This window comes from Sphaeramia orbicularis, chromosome 18, assembly GCF_902148855.1.
Source record: "Sphaeramia orbicularis chromosome 18, fSphaOr1.1, whole genome shotgun sequence".
In the NCBI taxonomy this organism is placed as follows: Eukaryota; Metazoa; Chordata; class Actinopteri; order Kurtiformes; family Apogonidae; genus Sphaeramia; species Sphaeramia orbicularis.
The window spans coordinates 11,023,840-11,044,686 of record NC_043974.1 but is presented as its reverse complement, the minus strand read 5'-3'; the positions used below and the strand labels follow the sequence as shown (position 1 = coordinate 11,044,686).

At 37.8% G+C, this 20,847-nt stretch overlaps 1 long non-coding RNA gene across 1 annotated transcript in view; it reads left to right on the top strand.

Moving 5' to 3' along the window:
* The window catches only part of LOC115438216 (uncharacterized), a 145,755-nt gene extending 130,292 nt beyond the window's left edge, over positions 1-15,463 (top strand). The window contains exon 3 of the long non-coding RNA XR_003938049.1: positions 15,382-15,463. This is a non-coding gene — a long non-coding RNA (uncharacterized LOC115438216). The remainder of the gene's footprint in view (positions 1-15,381) is intronic.
* Positions 15,464-20,847: the final 5,384 nt, after the last annotated feature.

Here is a 20,847-nt window from a genome sequence, read left to right as displayed (position 1 = left end):
TTCAAGGGGTAAAAACTGCCACACGGCTGCTTTCAAAATCATCATCATCGAAGCTGTTCGAAGTGATTAAGGTATTTAAGCACGCAATGACTAATGCAGTGTTTTTCAACCCCGGGGTCGGGAACCCGCGTGGGGTCACCTGGAATTCAAATGGGGTCGCATAGAATTAGCATAGCAAAAAAATGTCTCAGTTTTTGAATGTCTGGGGTCGCCCGAAATTTGCTATGTTAAAATGGGGTCACGAGCCAAAAAAGGTTGGTTCAGATTTTGATGCAGTTTAAGGAAATGTTGATTCTGGCACAAGGAACAAATGATACAATTTTGGTGGTGATCGGGGGGAAGGGGGGGGGGGGGGGGGGGGGGGGCGATTTTGATGCAATTTTCAGGAAATGTTGATTCTGGCACAAGGAAAAAATTATACAATTTTGGTGTTGATTGGGGGGAATGGGGGGGGGGGGACGGGGGGTCAGATTTTGATGCAATTTTCAGGAAATGTTGATTCTGGCACAAGGAACAAATGAATCAATTTTGGTCATGATCGGGGGGAATTGGGGGAGCAGATTTTGATGATATTTTCAGGACATGTTGATTCAAGCACAAGGAACAAATGATAAAATTTTGGTGGTGATCGGGAGGAACAGGGGGTTGATGGGGGGTCATATTTTGATGCAATTTTCAGGAAATGTTGATTCTGGCACAAGGAACAAATGATACAATTTTGGTGGTGATCAGGGGGAATGGGGGGTCAGGTTTTGATGATATTTTCAGGAAATGTCGATTCTGGCACAAGGAACAAATGATACAATTTTGGTCGTGATCGGGGGAAAGGGGGGGGGGGTCAGATTTTGATGATATTTTCAGGACATGTTGATTCTGGCACAAGGAACAAATGATACAATTTTGGTGGTGATCAGGGGGAATGGGGGGGACGGGAGGGGGGGTCAGGTTTTGATGATATTTTCAGGAAATGTTGATTCTGGCACAAGGAACAAATTATAAAATTTTGGTGGTGATCGGGGGGTGCAGATTTTGGTGATATTTTCAGGAAATGTTGATTCTGGCACAAGGAAGAAATGATACAATTTTGGTGGTGATCGGGGGGGACGGGGGGGTCAGATTTTGATGCAATTTTCAGGAAATGTTAATTCTGGCACAAGGAACAAATGATACAATTTTGGTCGTGATCAGGGGGGCAGATTTTGATGATATTTTCAGGACATGTTGATTCTGGCACAAGGAACAAATGATACAATTTTGGTGGTGATCGGGGGGTCAGGTTTTGATGATATTTTCAGGAAATGTCGATTCTGGCACAAGGAACAAATGATACAATTTTGGTGGTGATCAGGGGGAATGGGGGGGACGGGAGGGGGGTCAGGTTTTGATGATATTTTCAGGAAATGTTGATTCTGGCACAAGGAACAAATTATAAAATTTTGGTGGTGATCGGGGGGTGCAGATTTTGGTGATATTTTCAGGAAATGTTGATTCTGGCACAAGGAAGAAATGATACAATTTTGGTGGTGATCAGGGGGGACGGGGGGGTCAGATTTTGATGCAATTTTCAGGAAATGTTAATTCTGGCACAAGGAACAAATGATACAATTTTGGTCGTGATCAGGGGGGCAGATTTTGATGATATTTTCAGGACATGTTGATTCTGGCACAAGGAACAAATGATACAATTTTGGTGGTGATCGGGGGGTCAGGTTTTGATGATATTTTCAGGAAATGTCGATTCTGGCACAAGGAACAAATGATACAACTTTGGTCGTGATCGGGGGAACGGGGGGGGGTGTCAGATTTTGATGATATTTTCAGGACATGTTGATTCTGGCACAAGGAACAAATGATACAATTTTGGTGGTGATCAGGGGGAATGGGGGGGACGGGAGGGGGGGTCAGGTTTTGATGATATTTTCAGGACATGTTGATTCTGGCACAAGGAACAAATTATAAAATTTTGGTGGTGATCGGGGGGTGCAGATTTTGGTGATATTTTCAGGAAATGTTGATTCTGGCACAAGGAAGAAATGATACAATTTTGGTGGTGATCGGGGGGGACGGGGGGGTCAGATTTTGATGCAATTTTCAGGAAATGTTAATTCTGGCACAAGGAACAAATGATACAATTTTGGTCGTGATCAGGGGGGCAGATTTTGATGATATTTTCAGGACATGTTGATTCTGGCACAAGGAACAAATGGTACAATTTTGGTGGTGATCGGGGGGTCAGGTTTTGATGATATTTTCTGGAAATGTCGATTCTGGCACAAGGAACAAATTATAAAATTTTGGTGGTGATCGGGGGGTGCAGATTTTGGTGATATTTTCAGGAAATGTTGATTCTGGCACAAGGAAGAAATGATACAATTTTGGTCGTGATCAGGGGGGCAGATTTTGATGATATTTTCAGGACATGTTGATTCTGGCACAAGGAACAAATTATACAATTTTGGTGGTGATTTGGGGGGGGGGGGGGGGGGGGGGGCAGATTTTGATGATATTTTCAGGAAATGCACAAGGATCAAATTATTAAATTACAATTTTGGTGGTGATGGGGGGGGGTCTACCTTGGCAGAGGTCTGCTAGTGCTTTTCTAGTTATTATATGGGTTGTATCATGTTTTGCTCCAATACAACTTGATTTACAGCTTAAATTAATTTCATTGCAGGGAAATGGGAAATTAATATGAGGTATTTTGCCAACTAGATTAACTAGGCAGATGTTTTTGATGTTTCCCGGTGCAGTCATTGCTACCCTTCACCTGCTCAGATCTGCTTTTAGACTACAAATAGCACGTACAGCATGCGATCAAAGTGTATGCCAGTACAACAGCAAGCCGCAACCGATCACTCAGCCAAAATAATTAATATTTTATACGCAATGATGAACTCTCCCGGCGGAACCATCACAGCTTAAATAGATACAGCTGAACTAATATCAAACAGCGAGATAGAAAGAAAATCGGATTTGGAAAGAAAAGTCAATAAAGTCAATGATAACCTTTTGGAAGGGAGTAAGAAAAGATGGCCGTATGATTGGATAAAGTGAAAGAATAAAGGGAATAAAAATGAAACATTAGAGACAGACAAAGATGTGAGGCTTGACAGGTGATTTAAGGGGTTTTTATTGAAAGTGTGTTGGATGATGCAAAGACTAGACACAAGAAAAAAAGAAGGTGATGGGAGCGACTGATGATGTGTTTTAAAGGATGAAAGAAAGAAGCGTCGTTATCGTGTGCTTTGTCCTTACGCCACCTAGACAAATTAATCTAGTCTCGTCCTCGGCGATTAACGTTACTCTGCCTGCGATTGAAAAACAAAATTAGAATTCCGACAGCGAAGATACGAACGAGGGAGGGAGACGACATAAACCTCGTGAATGAAGTGAGCGATGACGGCAGAGCCCAGAAGCGACTGATGGAGGAGGGAAATGACGAAGGAATGAGCGACGATGAAGTTACGGTTCAGAAAGAAGTGAGCGAGTGAGTGAGTGAGAGAGATAGAATGAACGAACAAACGGTCGGAGAGATGAAGGTATGGATGAGTGGACAGATAAATTGAGTGATGATGAAGGAACGAAAGAGGTGATGGATGAGTGGAAAGGAACGCTGACCGAAGAAAAAGGTGAAAGTGTTGAGTGAACAAAAAATATGGAGTTCAGTTCACCAACACATTATTTGGAGTTTTTTTGACAATCTGTTGTTGTGGCGATGGCAATCAAATCAGATTTCACATAGAATAGAATAGAATAGAATAGAATAGAATAGAATAGAATAGCCTTTATTGTCATTGTGCTACTCCAGTCACTGCAATATCAACAAAACACCAGTACTTTAGAAAATGAGAATAGAACGAATATAAAATTACTAGGGATGCATCGAAACCACTTTTTTCCAGACCGAGTACGAGTACTTACATTTGAGTACTTGCCGATACCGAGTACCGATACGAGTACTTAATAATCCCATTCCAGTTCTTAGTTCCTTTTGTAAATGTGCTTTATTGTCGTTGTCATTAGTCTGACTGGGACAAAGTGCTGCTACTGACATTTAATGTGTTGGAATGAGCGTTTCTCAATTAATCCACCAGGGGGCGCCGCTCTGAATTAACCATACTGGACAAATACCACGAAGAAGAGGAAAGTTTTTTTTGAGAAGAAGATGAAGAAAGTCAGTAATAACAAACATGGAGATGACAGAGGCAACACTAATGTGATACTAATATTGCAGCATTTTTGCGATGAGCGATAAGTTTGGTTTTCACTTCTGCTGGCGGCGGTCCACACCGCTCCGTACTACCGGTGGTATTATCCGTCTGGGTACGCATCCGCCAGCACCTGGAAAACAGATGGAATGTATGCAGAGGACAGAATGAAGCTGTATCCGTATCTGTCTGTGTCTGTAACGTTACTTGCAGTCAGCGTTACTTTTATCACCGTCATTTATTTTGAAAAATCTCCACACTCTTCACACTCCCCACACATTATTCCACCGCCGCGTACCTGCTGCACTGAACTGTGAATGTCACACGGCCGTAAGTGGTATCGGTGCATTTGTATCGGATATCTTTTACGAGTACTAATACGAGTACAGGCACTGAGTATCGGAGCTGATGCCCGATACTCGTATCGGTATCGGTGCATCCCTAAAAATTACAAAAACTAAAAATAACATAATAAAATAAAATATAAATTTTACAATTCTACAAAATAATGTAAGAATAGAGCTAAGCAGAATAAATAGGACGCAAATTTACAGTATGTACAGGGTGGGGAAGCAAAATTTACAATGAACATTTAGTTGTTTTTTCTCAGCAGGCACTACGTCAATTGTTTTGAAACCAAACATATATTGATGTCATAATCATACCTAACACTATTATCCATACCTTTTCCGAAACTTTTGCCCATATGAGTAATCAGGAAAGCAAACGTCAAAGAGTGTGTGATTTGCTGAATGCACTCGTCACACCAAAGGAGATTTCAAAAATAGTTGGAGTGTCCATAAAGACTGTTTAGAATGGAAAGAAGAGAATGACTATGAGCAAAACTATTACGAGAAAGTCTGGAAGATACTATTAAAGAAGAATGGGAGAAGTTGTCGCCCGAATATTTGAGGAACACTTGCGCAAGTTTCGGGAAGTGTGTGAAGGCAGTTATTGAGAAAGAAGGAGGACACATAGAATAAAAACATTTTCTATTATGTCAATTTTCTTGTGGCAAATAAATTCTCATGACTTTCAATAAACTAATTGGTCATACACTGTCTTTCAATCCCTGCCTCAAAATATTGTAAATTTTGCTTCCCCACCCTGTATATATATATATTTATAGGGTGCGATTTGTCAAAAAAAAAATGGAGGTACTAAAAAATCCAAAACGATTATAACCTCGGTGCTGACGTTGTCTCAGCATAATGCATTCCTAAATGTTAGTAATAACGAGTCAAAATTTTTGTTTCTCAAACAATTTATTACCTCCGCCAAGGAGGTTATGTTTTTGCCAGGGTTTGTTTGTTTGTTTGTCTGTCCGTTAGTGTGCAACATAACTCAAAAAGTTATGGACAGATTTTGATGAAATTTTCAGGGTTTGTTGGAAATGGGATAAGGAAGAAATTATTAAATTTTGGTGGTGATCGGGAGTGGGGGGGGCCCACGGGGGGGGGGGGGGGGGGGGGGGGGCACTGATCAGCCTTCGCGGAGGTCTGCGCTCTCCGAGTGCTTCTAGTTACCTAATCAATTTGATGACCCACCTTGTTGAGCCGCATTATGTAATAAATTCCCATTATGTAATAAAAGATCAAAATGTAATAAGAATGTCACGTCATCTCGTTATAAAGCCGCATTATATAATAAACTGACACATTTTGTAATAAACTACGTCAACACATTATGTAGTACATTTTTTTGCATTATGTAGAAAGTTATGACAATTTGAGAAATTTATTACAAAATGCACTTGAAACATTTTTATTTTCAGGAAAATGTAATGTGCTAAATTAATCTTTAAACTGTGTGGTTAAAGTTCTGATTACATTACCTGTAGCTGCTGTGACTAATTTCTTCTACATTGCTCTGCAATTATATTAATTTGGATTGTTATTACATAATGAACCATGTTATTACTTTTTTAATTTATTTATTTATTTATTTATTTATTTTTTATAAAAATGTGTCAAGTGCATTTTGTAATAAATTTCTCAAATTGTAATAACTTACTACATAATGTGAAAAAATTTACTACATAATGCATTTGAGGTAGTTTATTACAAAATGCGTCAGTTTATTACATAATACGGCTTTACTACAAAATTACATGACATTCTTATTACATTTTGAACTTTTATTACATAATGGGAATTTATTACATAATGCAGCCCAACACACCTGCATAGCGCTAACATACTATGAACGACTGTGCGTAACGTTATTCGAGTGTAGAGAATATTTGAAATGTCCGTGCTTACATTAAGTAGAATTAACTTGGCTGAATTTTACCTGTCCATGAGAAAATGAGCAACTTCGGCATAAACTGGGGTGGTGGTGGTGGGGGCAGCAGTTATATACATGGGGGTGTGGTCCATAACTAACATAACTAATGCTGCTGTGAAACGAAAGTGAGACTTTACATAGTTTCAACATGTAACTCTCAGGTTCTATTCCTCTATCATCCAGCAGATCTTACACAAAATTTTCACAGCTTCTAACCTGTATCTACTGGACACACAAATGCCCCCCCCCCCCCCCCCCCCCCAGTGCATGAGGACGTTCATGAATTCTGACACTGCCGACAGTTGGCCACACATAATGTCACTTGCGCTAGCGTGAAAACAAAACAGAAACTGAACATGCTTGAACGTCCAATTCCCGACTTCTATTCCTCTCTTATAGACAGCGGATCTTACAGGACATTTTCACAACTTCTAACCTGTATCCACTGGACCCCCTCCTCTCCTCTATGGGCCCCCCACAAATGCTGGGCCCCATGAATTTCTCATGTTTCTCTAAAGTGTCTTTACTAAATGCTTGCATTAAAGTTGTTTGCTTTTGTTTACCTGTTGCCTCTGGCTGTGGTGTGGCTGGTCTTCTTGTTCAGTTTGGTTCTCATACTATTTGGGATGCTGTCTCTTCAGCTGATTGAACAGGTTCGTCAGTATTGCCATCTGACATGCGAATCGTGTCTGTGCAAATTTTGCAAATTACTATTGTTTGCACTTTGTTGTTTGGGGAAAAGCCAAACCAATTCCATATGATGGAAGTGGAGCTCTTTGTGAACATGAGAGTGGTTGTTTGTCTCTAAATGTTCAGCCCAGCGATGAACTGGTGACACGTCCAGGGTGTACCCGGCTTTCGCCCATTAGTAGCTGATATAGGCTCCAGTGACCCTAGTGAGGATAAAACTGTGCATCAGTATATAATGACCTCCAGAGCCGTTGAATACTCTATAGCTCTATTCATTCATTTATTTTCTGAACCCGCTTTATCCTGACTAGGGTCACGGGGGTCACTGGAGCCTTTCCCAGTTACTTATGGTTGAAGGCGGCGTACACCCTGGGCATGTCTCCAGTTTTTCACATGGCTGAACATACAGAGACAAATGATCACTGTCACATTCACACCTATGGGCAATTCAGATTAACTGATTAACCTATCAGTGTGTTTGGATGGTGGGAGGAAGCCGGAGTACCGGAGAGAACCCACACAGACATGGGGAGAACATGCAAACTCCACACAGAAAGGTCCCACCCTCATCGACTGGTGTTGGAATTGAACCCAGGACCTTCTCGCCACCTCTATGGCTGTAACTACATCATATTATAGACCAGTGTGTTTCAACCTTGGGGTTGGGACCCAACATGGGGTCACCTGGAATTTCTAGAAATTGATAAAAAGACAACTTACTAATCAAAAATCTATGGTGAGTTGACAGAGACAATCCCAATCCATAACAGACATGACAAACTGTGAAGCTGAAACTGAAGCACTGTGGTTCTGTTTATGTGTCAAATGTTCATTGTGGTCGGTTTCAGATGCTGCAGCTCTTTCATAATTCATAGTTTGAGTTCTTGTTTGTTCAGTATTAATTGTCAGCCTTGAAAATCCAAGATGGACTGACTGTACATATCCTGACCAAAGAAATCAAATTGTCACTTTGTGCAGTAATCTACACCTGGCTTTACTGCTTCTGTCCATAATAATATACATTATATAGACTAAATGTCGACTAAAATTAATGTTTATTTGCAACATAGTACAGGGTGAGTCAGAAAAAACGCTCTTTTCATTTAAAGAAGTTGTACCACTGAAATGGAAATGCTTATTTTTCTTTTGATCATACAGTCATATTGATGTGGTTATTGAGCATGTCTGGCGATTGAATCATTGATTTATGGCATAGCATAACAGAGGGAATGTCCATTGTTTATTGTGCACCGAAATATCTGCCAACACAGTTTATGCCACCGTGAATGAAATTGAAATTGTCAACCATTACAGCATGTTTACTCGCCATCAAAATGTTTTGTCTAACGAAGTCGTCCGGCACGACCTTCAACCTGGCTACCATTCAGATTGATGCAAATCTGTGCTCGTTGTCGCATCTCTAACACAGCTCTTCTCGCCATTCGTGTTCGTCGTAGGGCTTGGATTTCAGCCGTGATGCGATTTCGGAGTTCCTGAAGAGTTCGTGGAACAATCTGATACACATGGTTTTTAAGATACCCCCACAAGAAAAAATCAAGGGGGGTCAAGTCCAGGGATCTAGGTGGCCACTTTCCCTCCTGACCCAAACAGACAACTCGATGAGGAAATAATACCTGCAATCGCTGTGGTCTTGCCATGATGAAAACTCTCTGGGCACTGTCATGTAGGCCTATGTCCTGAGTGTGAAAGCAAAGCCCCGACTCCTGTAATTGTTGTCAATTTCAAGTTTGTCCACTGTGGCATACATTGTGTTGGCAGGTATTTCAGTGCCCAATAAACAATGGACCTTCTCTCTCTTATGCAATGCAATAAATCTATGACTGCATCACCAGACATGCTCAATAACCACATCAATATGACTGTATGGTCAAAAGAAAAATCAGTGTTTCCGTTTTAGCAGTACAATTTCTTTAAATGGAAAGAGCGTTTTTTCTGACTCACCCTGTATAGCAAACTAATACAAGATCAAAAACAAATGAATTTTGGCAAAAAAAAAAAAAAAAAATTCTGTTTTGAATGTCTGGGGTCGACAGAAATTTTTGATGTTAAAATGGAGTCACGAGCCTCTGCTGATAAGTTCTCACAAATCTGAAATCCTCTGTTTCAACTAGTCAGAAAAACTAACTTCCCCTTTGTTCCAGACTGACCATAAATAATAATTTTTCTGCCTGGTCCTCTTCTTTGTTTTTCTGTCCAGTATTTACCTCATGTAACACATAACACATCAATGTTCTAAATGTGAACCTTTCAAGGTTTTTTGGGGTTTTTTTTTGTTAATGGAGAAGTTTGGTGTAGTTGTTCTGGGGTTTGTTTGTTTTGTCTTTGTACACATGTAAAAAAAAAAAAAAAAAAAAAAGGAAATCGTGCAACAATTCGTTTTCAATTGATTTGTCACATATGATACAGTGTTTGTATTGGCCAAAACTCCAAATAAACAAAGGTTGGAAAAAAAAAAAAAAAAAAAAAATAGGACAAGTGGCCCTGTAGTTTACCGGCACTTCCTATGTCTTATAATGGGGAAATTTTTCAAAGTCGCACCAAATCCAGAATCAGAGACGGATCCAAATAATTTCACTAACTTTTGTTGACATCATCATAAAGAAGTTGTATACCAAGTCAATTGGAATAGTTGTTTCAGAGAAGACGATCGAAAGTTTTGTAATGGACGACAGGCGACAACAGACAATGATGACAGACGATGACGACAGACGACGACAGACGGCGACGACAGATGGCGACAACAGACGACAATAGACAACGACAGACGACGACAGATAACAACAGATGACAACAACAGATGATGACAGACGACGGCAGACGACGACGTCAGGTGACGACAGACGATGACAAATGATGACAACAGACGACGACAGACGACGATGACACATAACAACAGACGACGACAACAGACGACGATGACACATAACAGATGACGACAACAGACGATGGCAGATGATGGCAGACGACGAAGACAGATGACGACAGACGACGATGACAAATGATGACAACAGACAACGACAGACGACGACAGATGACGACGACAGACGATGACAGACGACGACGACAGACGACAACGACAGACGACGACGACGCTTAAAGCCTATCAGCCAGTACACTAAAAAAAATGGGGTCACGAGCCAACAACGGTTAGGAACCACTGTTATAGATGATTCCACGATCTCTCTGCTTTGTCTGATCACCGATACGTTCTAATCCTTCACGATTTAATATCATCGTATCGCACAGCCCTAGCCTCGGGACTCATCCATGCAAAATAAAAACACAATTCACACCGTAAAATGTCTATGTGTTCATTTGATATCGGCATTCAGGGACTTAAAAAGTTTTTTTTCTAGACTTGTCATAATCCCCCAGGAGCCCAGTTAACAAAAGCTTCTATGGATGTTTAGATTCTTTGTGAGTCCAATTTTCTTTCAACCGAGACAGAAACTTTTGTGTATCTCCATCGTATTTTCTGAGATTTTTATATTCAGTCTGAAATTTCAGTATTTCTTTTATTGACTGGAATAAAATAAAATCCTATCTCATGAAGGACAAAGCCTTCGTGTCCTTCTGGCCGTTTGCTTTACTGCTGCAAGGACAAATCCACATTCACACGCCGTCACATTCATCCACATTTCGCTTCATAAATTAAAGGTAAATCCACTCGTAGCGTTCCTGGCTCAGAGCCTGAAGGCATGGCTGTATCTGTCACATTTACTGACTGACCCCTGACTCTGGTTCTCATTCATCTCCCAATATGTTTCCCTGATCTAAGAAAGTATTAAAAACAGGTCAGCAGCTGCTACTGTTGCAGCCTTTGACCTCCTTCTCTACAACCCTTAGGATAAGACTTTGACCCGAACCCCTCAGTTCACTCAGACTGTAATGAAACATGATCTGCTTTCATAAAAGTGACATTCACCTTCATAAATAATGTGCATAGTGTTTGCCTTTGTGTACTTTCGCCAACAATCAATGCAAATTAGCAGCTCAGACAGTTTTACTTTTGTCGTCTTTCGTCCCTCTGAAGTTCCGATGCACTTCAAAGACTTCATCAGGAATTATGTTTATATGTTCATCAATACATTCTACCTTTTACTTCTCTACTGGGAGTAATCAGCTCGAGGGAAATTCGATTGCGACGTTAAACTTGTATAATAAACTCACTCATTTGATTATCGCTTTACAGCTCGAATGAAACTAGGAGTAAATGACTCGAGATGAATTTTTTTTTTTTTTTTTTTTTTTGTTTAGCTAATTTCACTGAATGACGAACGTAGGAATAGACTGTTGGACTTGTTTTAAGTGAGCTCCGCAGGTAGCGCTGTTATGACCAATTTTCTCCCGCTTTCCACTTGAATTTGTCTTGCATTATTGATTGGTTTTCAAATATGAAGGCTGTTCATGTAGTCTAATGTGCCAGATTTCTGTTGCTGCCTTCGAATCCATCGTTTCAGTTGCATTAAAGTAATCTAACTGTAAAACGTTACCTGTTGTATCTCTGTATTTGAGTCATGTCATTACCTCCGTCAAGAGGTATTGTGATCACTTTGCTTTGTGTGTTTGTTTGTTAGTTAGCAACTTTATGGGAAAACTATTCCAACCATCTTTACCAAATTGTCCCCACAGATAGGCCTAGGCCCTGGGACCAACCCATTAAATTTTGGGCCAAGTAGGCCAAAGTTCAAGGTCACAGCAAAGTCACAAAATCTCAAATTTTCCTATCTCTCATCATTGAGCAATTGTTGAAAACCCATAAAAAATTTGAAAAACGACTCCGATTAGCCTCCAATTGGATCCACCCTTAGCTTATAACAATATCTTGTATCTGACACAAAATTGTCCACATTCACTGTGGAATGTGGACTCTGTGGACATTTACATTTAACACTGAAAATCCTATTTACGACACATTTTTCATCATAACTCAACAAATATTGATTGGAATTGAATATAATTTGACATACACATGACTGGTACCAAGCTTCAACTTTTTCTGCTGTGTGGAACAACCTTGAAATTGTTTAATTTAAAAAGAAATAGTTGTTCCACACATGCACACCGTTCGGGGTGCTTGGCGGAGGTTGGCGTTCTCTGAACACTTGTTTCAGTCTGTAGAATATCATTGACTTATTAAATATAGAGGGCAGATGCTAAATCTATCTGGATCTGGAGGCAGTACAGTGAAACAAGTCCACCAGACTCTCATGATGGTGGTTACTGACTTCCAGCTAGGTTGTCCAATGAGGTTATTACCCATGGAAGGGGAGGCAAGGGGTATTATTTTTGGTTTGGTTCGTTTGTTTGTTTGTTAACACTCTAGCAGCAAAACTATTGGTTGAATTCATACCAAATTGGGTTTATAGATTGCCAGTGACCCAGAATAGATCTGATTACATTGTGGGAATGGTAGATCAAAGTAAAAAAAAATTTATGTATTTTTAAAATCTTTTTTTTTTTCTTCCATTTACTTATGTTGGGAAAAATTTCAAAAGTGTTTATCAGCAAAACTATTGGTTGAATTCATATAAAATTGGGTTTATAGATTACCCGTGACCCAGAACAGATGTCATTACATTTTGGGAAAAGTAGGTTGATGTTTAAATTTTTGTCTGATTTTTTTTTTTTTTTTTTACCCCCCCCCCCCCCCCCCTTTTTTTTTTTTTTTTTTTTTTTTTAAATGGGCAAAATTTCCCGTCTTTAAAAAAAACATCAATTTTGTTTTGATTTACTTCAGCCTTGGCACATATATAGATGTAATTGATATGCCGACATCAGCACATGCATGTACATGATGACCTCAGCTGGATCGATGCTAAAATAAGCTACAATACATGCGAGGGGCGGAGTTTGTAGTGCCTGGCACCACTTGTTTTATGAGTGCTTTCAAGTAAATTCTGAAATTGCACAAAAGCCACTTTGTAAAAAGTCATGGTCTTATTTCATAAATAAATGATAATATTTCGGCTGTTTTTGAGTACTTTTGATTTAGCGTTTATGTACTATATAAAGAAATGTTTACTATACTATACTATATCAGTATCTTTTTTTCAGCACAACTTCATCTATCTCATCTGACTATTATTGTTTCACTTTAACCTACTATATGAACACAGAAGGACAAAAAACACACAAAAATATAAAATCCGATTTGAAAAATATATATAATTTATTGCATAAATAACAGAAAGATACTTCACAAACTTTTTCAAAGACTTTAAAAGTGAATATTGGCTCCATTACATTAAAAAAGGTCAAAAAATTATTAAGATATGGTCAGAAATATAATGCTTGCTTTATGTCGTTATAATCACGCTTTTTTGCTCCGGTTTCAAAATGTCATATCTCTGGTTGTATTTGCTCTATCAACATCAAATAAAAAGTGGGAGAGTGTTTCAAGTCCGCACTAGGGATGTAATGATATGAAAATTTCAAATCACGGTTATTGTGACCAAAATTATCATGGTTATCATTATTATCGCGGTATTATTGAAATTGTGCTCAAAATGTTCAAAAACTACTTATACACACACTGAAATAATTTAACCAAGTTGGATTAAAAAAAAAAAAAAAAAAAAAAAAAAAAGAATAAAACATAAAATAAAATAATAGGTGCAATGTACCTTCTGTTGGCAGAAACATTCAAATATTAACCCTTAATGGTCTGAGCCTATTTTGGCCGTTTTTCAGTACTTTTGATTTTGCCTTTATATACGAAATAAAGAAATGTTTATTATACTATACTATATTGTTTTGTTTTGTTTTTTTTTCAGCACAGCTTCATCTATGTCATCTGCCTATTATTGTTTCACTTTAACTTACTATATCAACACAAAAGGAAAAAAAAACACACAAAAACATAAAATCCGATTTGAAAAATGTATATAATTTATTGCATAAGTAACACAAAGATGCTTCACAAACCTTTGCAAAGACTTTAAAAGTGAATATTGGCTCCAGATATCAGGTATGTGAAATCAAAATAGTCAGAAATTAAAACTATAGTTAAATATTTGACATAAAAGCATATCTTTACATGGGTGTTTTCTCTGCCCCCCCCCCCCCCACCGGTTCACAGGGGGTTCATTATCACCCTTACCTGTGACGCTAATACAGTCTGTGGATTAGAATCTGCAGATTCAGCCAGTTTTATTCCATTTTGAAAAAGATAAAAAAAATTACTAAGACATGGTCAGAAATATAACGCTTATCACTATAATAACACTATATTGTTTGTTTGCTCCGGTTTCAAACCGTCATATCTCCGCTTGTTTTTTGTTCTATCAACATCAAATAAAAAGTGGGAGAGTGTTTCAAGTCTGCACTTTGGCATGCAATTGTTCCCTATGACGTGTTGAAAATGTCATGTGATTCAGTCAGTGGACCCCTAAGTGTTAAAACCCCTTTAGCCCAATCAGCCCGCCCGTGGGCCGAAAAAATTATATTAATCTTCATCGACTATAAAAAATATAATAAATCAGGACAATGAATGTTTTTTTCAACTTTTGCTCCAAGTTCAGACCCTAATGTTAATAAAAGTACATCAAAAGTGTATTTTAGTGCAAACTTTAATGTTCAAACATGATTTTTAATCTTTGTGGGGTGAAATATACACTATTAAAAATCTCCGACATGAACAATTAATTTATGCATATCATCGTCAATCCAGCCGAAAAAAAAACAGGCGAGGACAAAAAATTGTAATTTCTCTTTTAGTTTGTTACAGTTTACTCAGGCATAGTAATAGATACAATATTTTAGACAATGGGAATAGATTCTGTGAGGTCTGTAAATGTCCATAGACACCAAGAACATCCATATGAACCTTATTATTGTGAAGGAATTCTTCATTTACTTTGGTTATGTCTTTTTAGATGTTTTAACCCTGAAAATATGGTCAGGGTTAAACAGGTTAAAGTTTAATACCACTAATGGCTACTGTTTTTTGGGTGCGACATTAGTCCATCACCTCACATTGAGCTTCTCCTTAAAAATACCATTGGTAATATTTTTCCAGAGGTCTCATTACATTGGGCCGTTCCTTGGATAGTGTTTCAATTCCCAATTAAACTAATGCATTTTATTTTGAGTTTGTTCATTGTGTTCATGTTATGTGGGTTTCAAAAACAAGCATTCACACATAGGTTAATTCTCTTGTCTTTGCCCTTGACAGGTTCTGGAGCTGGTACCCGTGCACCTTCAATGGCAGCTCACTGCTCCTGATGTGTAAACGCTGATGCTAATGCCAATGCTAGGTGAGTGTAACCTTTAACCTTTGTTTTATTCGGACTCTTTTTGGGTGACTAGAGGGCTTTGCTGTTCCCTGTGCCTGGCTTTGATTGACAGGTGTGTATGACAGCTCTATGCTATGTTTACCCAGTTGGACTTTCAGAGCTTTCAGTACTGATAAAGATCTAGAGTTGGTCCCTCAGTGGTTTCAATGGCAACCCACGGCTCCTAATGTGTGCGCTACATGCTGATGCTAACTGCTAATGAGTTTGAAGCGTGAGGTGTGCATACTGGAGGAGGCGGAGCTGGAAGACTGGTCCAAACTGGAGAAAAGTTTGAGAGTGAGTGAGTGAGTGAGTGAGTGACCACCTATGAGTAATGAGCCAAAGAAAAATGTTATTTCATCAGAAAATGTTTTATTTTCTTCTTCATTTTTACGCTACAGACTAGTCCACATAGTGTACCGTGATGTTTTTGGTCAAATTCCAGCATTTGCCTAATGTCACCTCTCATGTCATGTATTTAGCCCACACATTTAACTAACTAGAAGCACTCGGAGAGCGCAGACCTCCGCCAAGGCTGATCAGTGGCCCCCCCCTGTGGGCCCCCCCCCACACACAAGGAGGTTATGTTTTTGCCAGGGTTTGTTTGTTTGTCTGTCTGTTAGTGTGCAACATAACTCAAAAAGTTATGGAGAGATTTTGATGAAATTTTCAGGGTTTGTTGAAAATGGGCCCCCCCGTAGCCCCCCCACCCCCGATCACCACCAAAATTTAATCATTTCTTCCTTATCCCATTTCCAACAAACCCTGAAAATTTCATCAAAATCTGTCCATAACTTTTTGAGTTATGTTGCACACTAACGGACAGACAAACAAACAAACAAACAAACTAGAAGCACTCGGAGAGCGCAGACCTCCGCCAAGGCTGATCAGTGGCCCCCCCCATGCCAAGGAGGTTATGTTTTTGCCAGGGTTTGTTTGTTTGTCTGTCTGTTTGTCTGTCCGTTAGTGTGCAACATAACTCAAAAAGTTATGGACAGATTTTGATGAAATTTTGTGGTCTGCGCCCCCCCCCATGAGCCCCCCCACCCCCGATCACCACCAAAATTGAATCATTTCTTCCTTATCCCATTTCCAACAAACCCTGAAAATTTCATCAAAATCTGTCCATAACTTTTTGAGTTATGTTCCACACTAACGGACAGACAAACAAACAAACAAACAAACAAACCCTGGCAAAAACATAACCTCCTTGGCGGAGGTAACTATTCTTTTTTACGGTAAGATAATATTTACTGCCGCGCCAATTAAACACCTTTAAAATGTAATGTCAATCATCACATGTAGTCTATTTAGTCATTAAAACATTGGTGTTTCAAAATAATGCAAAAAAAAATAAAAGAGCCAGTCTTTTGAACGACTCTTTTCAGTGAACGACTCCCTTCAAAGAACCAAAAGTCCCATCACTACCTCCGAGACCATCCTGCGCCGCCAGAACCGCCTCGGTGTGACAGTACCCGGGTAAGGTACTCGCGGTCCCACTTTGAAAAATCGATCTTATCCACTATCATTCAGTAATGCAAAATTAAAATAAAATCGACCCAAAATCGCTGTAATATTCATTGAGCATTGTAGACAAATGTCTGTGTTCTGTGGAGTTCATTTCATTTAGACTCAATCCCAGTTGATGTTTTTTTTTTTTTTTTTTTTTTTTTTTTTTTTTCCCTTTCTGTGTTGGTTAAACAGAATGTTCCTGTTAAAGCTGTCAGACCGACATTTGACTCACTCAGTCAATGCAAAGGTTGCAGTTTTTAATACTTTTCTTAACCTGTTTAACCCTGACCATATTTTCAGGGGAAAAACGCCTAAAAAGACATACCCAAAGTAAATGAAGAATTACTTATAATACTTATAATAATAAGGTTCATATGGATGTCCTTGGTGTCTATGGACATTTACAGACCTCACAGAATCTATTCCCATTGTCTAAAATATTGTATCTATTACTATGCCTGAGTAAACTGTAACAAACTAAAAGAGAAATTAGAATTTTTTTTTCCCTCGCCTGTTTTTTTTCCGGCTGGATTGGCGATGATATGCATAAATTAATTGTTCATGTCGGAGATTTTTAATAGCGTATATTTCACCCCACAAAGATTAAAAATCATGTTTGAACATTAAAGTTTGCACTAAAATACACTTTTGATGTACTTTTATTAACATTAGGGTCTAACTTTGAGCAAAAGTAGAAAAAAACATTCATTGTCCTGATTTATTGCATTTTTATAGTAGATGAAGATTAATATAATTTTTCGGCCCACGGGCAGGCTGATAGGGCTAAAGGGGTTTAAATGATAATGTAGCAGTCACCTTGAAGTGAAATATAACCTCATAAAATGGCAATAATCAATTTTTATCTGTACATAACTGTATTCTTTTAGTGAATTGTAAGGTAGATTTTCATAATAAAAACCGATGGTCATTATTTTAAGTCAAATAAGGCACGGAATTTTTTATTCGGCCGGTGAAAATTTTTTGGAGGTCACTAACCAATGGCAGAGGTAAAAAGTTAATTTTATACCCTGATTCAGATACATTAAATATTTCATTAACCCTTTCATGCACGAATTATGAGAACCTTAATCAAATTTTTTTTCCTGAGTGTTTTTATTCCTCTTTAGACATGAAAAAAAAAATGCGATTGAAAATTTCCTTCTGAAAAATAAAGAAATAATAAAAATAATTTTAAAAAAATTTAAAAATACATTTTAAAAAAAATTCTAATGAACCTATTTTTCTATTTCTCATGAAATTGCAATAATGTCCACTCAGCTGGACACCACACGTTTAATTTTTGACGCACAGAAACATGTATTTACTGATAAATTGTGTGAAAACTATGGGAGGGCTCGTGATTCTGGTGGTTTATCCTCAGGAGAGATCTACAGAATTTTACCAGTTCATGTCAGAAAAGATATGTAGTGTCTTAAAACTTCAATAAAGATATGTGTAAAAAAACAAAACAAAACAAAAAGAGCAACAAAATCCATGAATATACAAGAGAACAGCTGTCCACTGGAGTGACCACTATGCATGAAAGGGTTAATATAAACATAGAATAGTTTGGGTCCCAAAACGGACCCTTGGGGAACACCACAAGAAATGCCAAGATATTCTGATGAGCATTGTCCCATTTTTACATATTGCACCCTATCTGTTAGGCAGTTTCTTAGCCCCCCCCCCCGCCCCCCGATATACCATATAGTTGAAGTTTATTGAGTTGATTTGAATGATTGATTGTGTCAAATGCTTTTTTAAGATCGATAAAGATTGAAATTACATGTTTTTTTTGTTTTTTTTTTTATCCAACGCATTAGTGATTTCTTCTATTGCTTCAGTTATTGCCATTGAGGTGGTAGTTTTTGTTCTAAAACTGTACTGACCCTGATTAATTACACTGGTCAACAACAAATTTATTGTTTAAGTTTTTTGAGCTCATTTAGGCAAGGCAAGTTTATTTGTATAGCACATTTCAGCAACAAGGCAATTCAAGGTGCTTCACACAGGACGTTGAAATACAACGACAGGGAAAAAGAAACACATTTAAAACATTAAAAGGTGATTAAAAACAGCAAGTAAGAAAACAAGACATAAAATCAAAAATAAAATAAAATAAAATAAAATAAATAAAATAAAAAGAGACACATTAAAGTAAGAATTGCAGTGCAGAGTTTCGAAAGAGAATATAAAATTTAAAAAGTCAAAAGCCTTTTAGTCAAAGGCAGCAGTGAACAGGTGAGTCTTTAACCTTGACTTAAAAGAACTCAGACTCTCAGCAGACCTGATATTTTCTGGTAGTTTGTTCCAGATATACGGAGCATAGAAACTGAACGCTGATTCTCCATGTTTAGTTCTGACTTTTGGAACACAGATTTAGGATCATTTTGGTGTGCTGAATCAAAAAATCACATTAATTTTGCTCAATCAGGTCAACTTTCTGAACTATGCTACATATTGGTTTTTTTTTAACATTTTTGCTTACATTTATGGGCATTTTCACATCATATGATACAAAATTCTTTCATATTTCTTGCAATAAACGAGTCCTAAAGATTATACTTTTGCCAATTTATGATTTTTTTTTTTTTTTTTTTTTTAATATTACAGGTGAATGAAATGGCTTCGACTAGAAGATCTTGCAAAAATAAGCCTGACGTATTCTGCTACATCTGCGGTGAATACACCATTGTACCTAACAGGAATCCTGTTAGAAAATGATTTTTTTTTTTCTCTTAAAACCTATTTTGGGTGAGAACTATATAAAAAATCAACTGATAAAGTCACAAAAATGTAATCAATTTTGTGAGAAGATCAAATTTTTCAAAATCAAATTAGCAAAAAAACCTGACCTGATTGAGAAAAACAGATGTCATTTTTGGATTTAGCGCTGCAAAATGGTCCTAATTCAGTTGAAAAAACCTAGACAACCAAAAAAAAACATTTTTTTGTAACCCAGTGTTATAAGATGCTTGTCAAGAAACTTACCTAATCGAGAATTAAATAGACATAGACATAACATACAGACGTAGACAGGGTGTTTGCCTCCCGGACTGAAACATATCCAAAACATTTGGCTATGTAATGGTTAAAAAACTAAAATGTCTTAGTCGTGGTTTAACAAAACCAAAGCCGTGATCTCTGTCTTATCCTTTTATTTGAGCGTCAACATCAAATAAGTATTGCATATTGTATAAGTTTATCCTTTTTGTAACAGATGCTTTAGCTTCACTAGAATGAACAAATCACTGGAGAAAGGAAGATTAATGGGTAAAAAAAAATGTGCAGGTGAAAATAATGAGAAGCGAGATTCAAGAGTCAATGAAAAACTAAATGATGGACAGTAGAAGAGTAGGGAGAAGGACCACAGAGATGGAAAAGCAGCGTGAAGCGAATGCATATGAGGACAGAGGGCTGGAGGATGACGGGGCAGACGAGGGAGATGAAGGAGAGGGGAGTGGGGGTGCAAAGATTTGGATGGAACGCTCAGAGAAAGAAGCAAGAAGGGGAAGTGAAGGCGAGATAAAAGCAGAGGAGGGTATGGAAGTAAATCTGTCTCACCACATTCTGAATTCTTTTTGCACTGAAATTAAGTATCTCAATTTTTTTTTTTTTTTTTTTTACACTGAAATTAAGTATCTGAATTTTTTTTGCACTAAAATTAAGTGTCTGAATTTTTTTGCACTGAAATTAAGTGTCAGAATATATATATATATATATATATATATATATATATATATATATATATATATATATATTTTTTTTTGCACTGAAATTCAGAATCTGAATTTTTTTTTTTACACTGAAATTAATAATCTGCCTTGTTGTATCTGATTTTTTTTTTTTTTTTT